The sequence below is a fragment of the Apium graveolens genome, chromosome 6 (genome assembly GCF_009905375.1).
Source record: "Apium graveolens cultivar Ventura chromosome 6, ASM990537v1, whole genome shotgun sequence".
In the NCBI taxonomy this organism is placed as follows: domain Eukaryota; kingdom Viridiplantae; phylum Streptophyta; class Magnoliopsida; order Apiales; family Apiaceae; genus Apium; species Apium graveolens.
Genome location: NC_133652.1, coordinates 197889281 through 197896547, shown reverse-complemented (window position 1 = coordinate 197896547; position 7267 = coordinate 197889281). Strand labels below are relative to the sequence as shown.

The 7267-nt window shown below is 36.5% G+C and overlaps 1 non-coding gene across 1 annotated transcript; it reads left to right on the top strand.

Moving 5' to 3' along the window:
- Positions 1-6890: 6890 nt before the first annotated feature.
- Positions 6891-6997, top strand: LOC141669909 (small nucleolar RNA R71). Its single transcript, XR_012554156.1, has one exon. It is a non-coding gene; the product is annotated as a small nucleolar RNA R71 (small nucleolar RNA).
- Positions 6998-7267: the final 270 nt, after the last annotated feature.

The following is a 7267-nucleotide window of genomic DNA, read 5'->3' as shown; positions in this document are numbered from 1 at the left end:
TAATCTGACAGGAGAAGAACTATGCACCCAAAAGGATAGCTAAGGTATGTTTAGATTCTCTTCTAGAATTTAGATTCCCAATGTGATGGAACTGAAGAATGAAATGTTACACGAAGCGCACAACTCTCGGTTTTCTATCCACCCTGGTAGCACTAAGATGTACCAAGATTAGAAGAAAAACTTCTGTTGGCCAGGAATGAAGAAGGATATTGAAAATTGGGTTAGCAAATGTCACGTGTGCCAGATGGTAAAAGAAAAACATCAATGGCCAAGTGGATTATTACAACCTTTAGAGATTCCCAGTGGAAGTGGGAAGAGATTGCAATGGATTTTGTGGTTGGATTTCCAAACACGAGAGCTAATCATGATGCTATTTAAGTAATCATTGATAGATTGACAAAGTTAGCACATTTCCTCCCGATCGACGAAAGATATTTTCTGGAAAAGCTAGGTAAGTTGTATTTGGATGAAATAGTAACCAAGCATGGAGTTCTTGTGTCCATTGTATCAGATCGAGGCCCGGGATTCAATTCAAGGTTTTGGACCAAGTTCCAAGAATGTATAGGAACCAAGCTAAATATAAGTACCGCCTATCATCCTCAGACGGACGGTCAAAGTGAGAGAACAATCCAGACCATAGAGGATATGTTAAGAGTTTGTGCTTTGGATTTTAAGGGAAATTGGGATGAACACTTAACTTTAATTGAGTTCTCATACAACAATAGCTATCATGCCAGCATTGGAATGCCGCCTTACGAAGCTTTGTATGGACGTAAGTGTAGATTACCATTATATTGGGATGATGAAGGAGAGAAGAAAGTGTTAGGTCCTGAACTAGTTCAGCAGACCAAAGATGCAGTGGTATAGATTCGGAAAAGGTTAAAAGCAGCCCAGGATATAAAGTGAAAGAATGCATATTTATATCGAAAAGATATGAATTTTGAATTAGGGTTATTGGTATTTCTAAAAGTATCACCTTGAAAAGGATTAGTGCGATTTGGTCATAAAGGTAAAGTTAGCCCTTGATTTATAGGACCGTTTGAAGTTTTGAAGAAAATAGGGAAAGTCGCTTACGAGATAGCATTGTCGCCGCAGATGCAGCATATCCATACCGTGTTCCACGTATCCATGTTGAAGTCCTATATTCCATATTCGAATCAAGTTATAGAGTATGAACCAATAGAGCTTCATCCAGATTTGTCCTATATGGAACAGCCAATCCAAATTTTAGATCGTAAAGAGCGAGTCCTTAGAAATAATTAAATTCCCAGAGTGAAAGTCCTTTGGAGAAATCCTAGAGTAAAAGAGTCTACTTGGGAGTTAGAGTCATACATGCTTGATAAATATCCTCATTTGTTTAGTTAAGTCAGTTTCTGGGGACAAAATCTTTTTAAGGGGGGAAGGATATAATGACTCGTATATTTTGTATTATTTCAAAAGTGTAATTATTGAATAATTAATTAAATAAAATATATGTATTGGTTTTGACAGTTGTGTGTTGTTCTCTATTATATATGTATGATTTATTGGTGTATGGGATTGAATTGCGTAGTTAATTATTGAGTTGTATTATTTTATTTCGCTTTTAAAAGTGGTTTTATTGCAGTATTATTTCCATAAATATATGAATTATCTCTAAAATTGTTTTTATTATTTTTTAATTTCAATAAATATTTTTAGGATTTTATAAATTTGAGAAATCAATATTTCATTAATTATTTATCTTTAAATGATTTTCTGATTGCATTTATTTCTAAAATCAGTATTTAATTCCAGAATTCTTCAAAAATTATGAAACTCATATTTTATAAAGTTTATAATATTTTGAGAATTTTAAAATTATTTTGGAAATTTTTGGGATTAATTTCACCTGCACGTTGATATGTTTAATTATTAAAAGCGGGTATAAATTGTGTTTCAGAAATGGTTTTAAAATTTTGAAATTTACGTCTTAATTAATTTCGGGATATTTATAACATTTTTAAGACTATTTTCGTGATTTTCTGAAATTATTTTAAGTGCAACTCCGTTCGTTAATTTTGAAATTCGGGGCAACTGGGCCTTAAAAAGTTAGTAATTATCCTCGCGAATACGTGTCAGTTTTATAAAACAGGGGGACACGTGTTTGTCTCCCTTTTGTAACATCTTTCAAATGGAATAAAAATATAAACAATACCCCCACCCCCAGTACGGGTAGGCTTATAAACAGAAGAGTCGCTGTCAAAGTTTCTAAAAATTATTTTAAAATACGATAAAAGCGTACTATTCGATATAAAGCGTATTACCTATATATGAATACGGATTATGTGATTATGTGTATAATCCTTATATGAGTCGGGTTAACGAATTGGGTTATTAGGATTCGAGGATATCAAGCATGTCGGTATAACTAATTAGGGTATTCTGTTACTTTAGATCCCAGTTGAGTTTCTTCAGTACCGAAATCATCATAAAAGGTACTTAGGGTTTCCGAAAGCGTTGCAAGGCAAGTACCCCTGACCATTCTTTTATGGTTCAGTACGTATGAATAGACTCTTGTTTTATTCACGTAAAGGAACAAAAATGTTTTAAGTTAGTATCCCTTGTAGTTATAAATAACTATTTTAAACTTGTTTTGGGGAAAATTAACTTCGAAAGGTACCTATCCTGAATGAAACGATTTGTGAACCAGATTTTACGTGTGCTGTTAAAATGAATGATTTTTAAATGGGATAGGTACAAGTGTTTTAAAAAATGGATAAAACGATCAGATATTGGATACATAGGGGCCAGAGTGGCCTAGCTAGGTGGCGTAAGAAGCTAACTCGGTTGTGCGTATTACATAACTGATTAGTCCAACAGGTTAGAGACCTAGCTAGCCTCTAAGTTCCGGAACAGGTTTATGGGATGGCAGTTGGAGCCATCTGGTGTTTATAGCCTGATCAACTATTTTCACATATTCGTTGTGTATCTGATTTGGCTTTGTGATTCCCGTAAGGGAATAAGTGATTGATATAGTTGATTAATAAATGTGAATAGCATGCTAAAATTGGACTTCGGTACTTACACAACACACAACTACGTTTTTTGTTAAAAGCATGCTAGTCAGTGATATCCAATTACCTCAGCTTTCTTTTTATTTACTATTGTTCGAAATGGTTTGCAGATTACGGATTTCATGTTGATTTATAATTCTGTTCCTATAACTGTTTACTATACTGTTTTATCTTGATATATGCTCACCCTTGTAACTTGTTATATATATATATATATATATATCACAGATCCCTAGAAGACCAGTCAGACCTTGGTAGAATCATGTCTCGATCCATTCTAGACCCGACTCCTCAGAGGTAGTTAGTATCAGACCATGTGCGGTCTGATGAGTTGCTGAATAAGTTTAATGTGTCAGACTTTTGGAATAAGTGATTTGTAATAATGAGAAACTTGAATTATACTTGAACCTGGATCAGATCTTGGTTTAGGGTCATGATAGTTTAATATTAATAATAATCTTGTAGTTTATATTGTGGTTTGTTGTGTTGAGTGACATCAATTCCTAACCCCGGGGTTGAGGCCGTCACAGGTTCCAATGAAAGCATGATAATAAATAATATAAGAGTACTAGGGTTTCAATAAAAATTGAAAATATCTGAAGTACAACTATACTAAAGAAAATAAAAGTCTTCTTCTCCGTAGCCATCTTGTGCTATCTAGGTCTTGTTATTGCTCTCCCTGGTCTCCTTGTTAAAAATGTCTTTTTATTGGTTATATAGGCTTCAGGATCAACAGGCTCTTTATTTCTCAGAAATCTAGTCAAATCAGGATTCCAGCTCAAGTCACCCGCGCGGGCGCCCCGCCTAACGTGCAGGCGACCGCTGTCTCCGTTCTTTTAGCGCGGCCGCCCCGTTTCCTAGTGCGGGCGCACCGTGTTCTGGATTTTTGCTCCAATTTCTTGTATTTTATGTAAGTTGAGTTCCGTTTGTCTCAATGTGACGATCCAATAGTCCAAGAGAAGCTCTGGAGATGCTATTCAACATGAGAATGGTCGTGGTATCATATTTTGACCTTCTTGTTACCTTGAAAAGCTCAATTAATCATCCAACTAATTCTTGTAATGCACAAACACAAAAATACATCAAAAATACCAACTTGAGTCCAAAACATCAACTTAAGCCTGTAATGAAGCGTTCAAGTAGATATAAAATCCACTTATTACACCCCCAAACTTGAAATGCTTATCCTCAAGCATAAACAGACTCAAAACTACAAAACAAACCTAATGCATGAATGCAACTACTTGAATGCAACTAAACTGATAATGCAATCAATTCCCTCGGAATAACCATAACCAACCAACAGAGCTCGAATAAATCCCACAAACCAACTCACAAACCAAAAATGTGCTTGTGTGGGATGCTTAACAGATATACTCTCGATACTAGATCAATAACCATAACTTATCTTTCATCAAAACAATCACAAGTTTATAACTAGAATGGACGTGAAATGCATAATGACTCACAACACCTCCTTCCTACTAAAGTTATACAAGGACTCATGCTATTATTGAACACATAACAAAGATGCTTATTTGACCGTGCAATGAATGAGATCCCTCAAGACTTATACAATAATACCCATGTAGCGAGCGTTAGATTAGCGGATCCCATACTATAAAAGCCTTAGGTCACTAGGCACAAAGTCCCCTAGAACTTAATAACTCGAGTATTAAAGAGCTCACTCTTGATCAATTATGCATAAACACATACTTTTTTTTCTTTTCTCTTTTTTTCTCTTTTTTCTTTCTTTTTTTCCTTTTTCCAACAATTTCTGAATGAGTGTATTTTGCTCCATCTCATTCAACCCAAGACTACTCATAAATTACGAGCCAGCTACTAGCCATTTGATGCCTAGCCTTATTCACAACTAGCAATTAAATCCAAGTTTTTCTCCAGTTAAAATTCAGTGTTCTTTTTTTCCTTAAGAGAATACCAAAAATTCTAGATATAAACAAGTGATTAAATCTTAACAAATAAACAAATACGATCATGATCTAGCTCAAAAGCAATCCTAGAAGACTTGTGAATTTTTTTCTGGCATGCAAATCAATTTATTAGACTTAAACAACCCTATATTCGTCATCACCACACTCAAATTAACATCAACTTATCAATCAGAAATAGCTCAACCTAAGGGATCATGTTATATGCATGTACATGCAACTATATGAACTCACATAAAAACACAAACAAATATGTCCTATATGAATAATCATGCAAAAATATGAATAAAATATAACTAAACATGCAACATGAATCTATATGGACACACACAAACTAAACCTTACATTATCACCCCCAAACTTAAAATTTTCAATGTCCTCATTGAAGGTAATATTAAGGATTCAAGGCATACCTAGTTAGCGGGAGGATCACCCTCTTTGGGTGGAGGATCGGGTGGCCAATCAACACCGACACCAGTGTCTCGGAAAACAGTATCGAGAACGTGTGTCAAATCTTCAGCAAAACGTCGGTGGATGTTATGCATGACCTCAATATGCTGAATCAACCTTTTATATTGCGTATCACCAAGACCAAATCTATCAACTGTCTATGGTGCACAAGAGGGACCCCCTATAAGCATGGGAGGAACCGGCCGGTCACCCTTTAAATTATCATAAATATAATCCAACCCCTTTCATTAGAGCAACGGTTTCCAACTCCTCAAGTCTTAGCTTCCGAGATAAAATATCCTTCATAAACTTAGCATAGCTCGGCATCTGTTCTAGAGCCTCAGCAAAAGGTATGTTGATATGCAGCTTCTTGAAAACTTCCAAAAAATTGGCAAATTGCTTGTCAAACTTATGCTTTTGAAGCCTTTTAGGAAATGGCGGAGGTGGGTAAACCTGTTTATCCCCTGCATTAACCTCAGGAGGATTGCTTTCAACACCTTTCTTCTTCGGTTCCATTTCGGCATCCTTCTGCACCACTTTTTCAACTATAATCTCATTTCCTGGATTTGGAAAAGATGCAGATGCACCTGCATTCTAGAAAGAATTTTCAGACTCTTTGTCTTGCTGAAATTGGGGGCTTGCGACCTTTCCGAACCAAAAGGTGATGGCGTTCACCTGTTCGTTAACTTTCCTCTTGCCTAGATTGGCTTCTGTATCACTAGGAAGCATTCCTGACGGTCGATTCAATAAGGCGTTAGCAATTTTCCCTATTTGGTTCTCCAGAGTCTTGATAGAAACAGCCTAGCTTTGGCATATAAGAGCATGGTTTTTGTACATAAGCCGCAACTCCTCCAATTTAGATTTTTCATTCGAAGATAGACCTACACCTCCATGAGTTTGTTGTTGAAGTTGGAGTTGTTGTCTTGGTGCAAATTGTTGCTTAAAACCAGGAGGATTGAATTACTTTGTTACATACTGCTGATAAGGTTGTTGCACCGCATTCTGATTATTGCTCCAGCTGAAGTCAGGATGATTCCAGTTGTCAGCATGATAAGTGGCTGGAACTGGTTGCTACGATCTCTGAAAGTTGCTCACAAACTGAGTCGATTCACTAGATATAGCACATTGCTCCGTCGCATGCGAACCTACACAAAGCTCACAAACACTTCTCCTCTAATGAACTCCATAATTAGTCAGAGAATCGATCTTCATAGACAACGCCTTTAGCTGAGCAGCTATAGTTGTAGTTGTATCCACTTCAAAAACTCCTGCTACCTTGCCCTATGGCAATCTCTGGGTTGGATACTGATATTCATTCGCATCCATTATCTCAATTAGAGCATAAGCTTCCTCATTGCTCTTTGCCCATAATGCTCCACATGATGATGCATCGAGCATGGGTCTAGACTGTGCTCCCAAACCATTATAAAAGCAATTGATGATTATCCAATCAGGCATTCCATGATGAGGACACTTCTTAAGCATCTCCTTGTAGCGCTCTCAAGCTTCACATAAAAATTCTCCCGATTGCTACACAAATTGAGTAATAGCATTCCTGAGTGCAACTGTCTTCGATATAGGGAAGAATTTAGTAAGAAACTTCTCAGCAAGATCCTCCCAAGTAGTGATAGAACCGGCTGGTAGAGAATTTAACCAGCTCTTAGCTTTATCCCTCAGAGAGAATGGGAACAGTCTCAGTTTCACTGCATCCTCAGACACACCATTAAACTTGAAGGTGTCGCAGATCTCTATGAAATCCCTGATGTGCATATTTGGATCTTCCGTTGGAGCACCCCCAAACTGAACTGAGTTCTACATCATTTGAATTACACA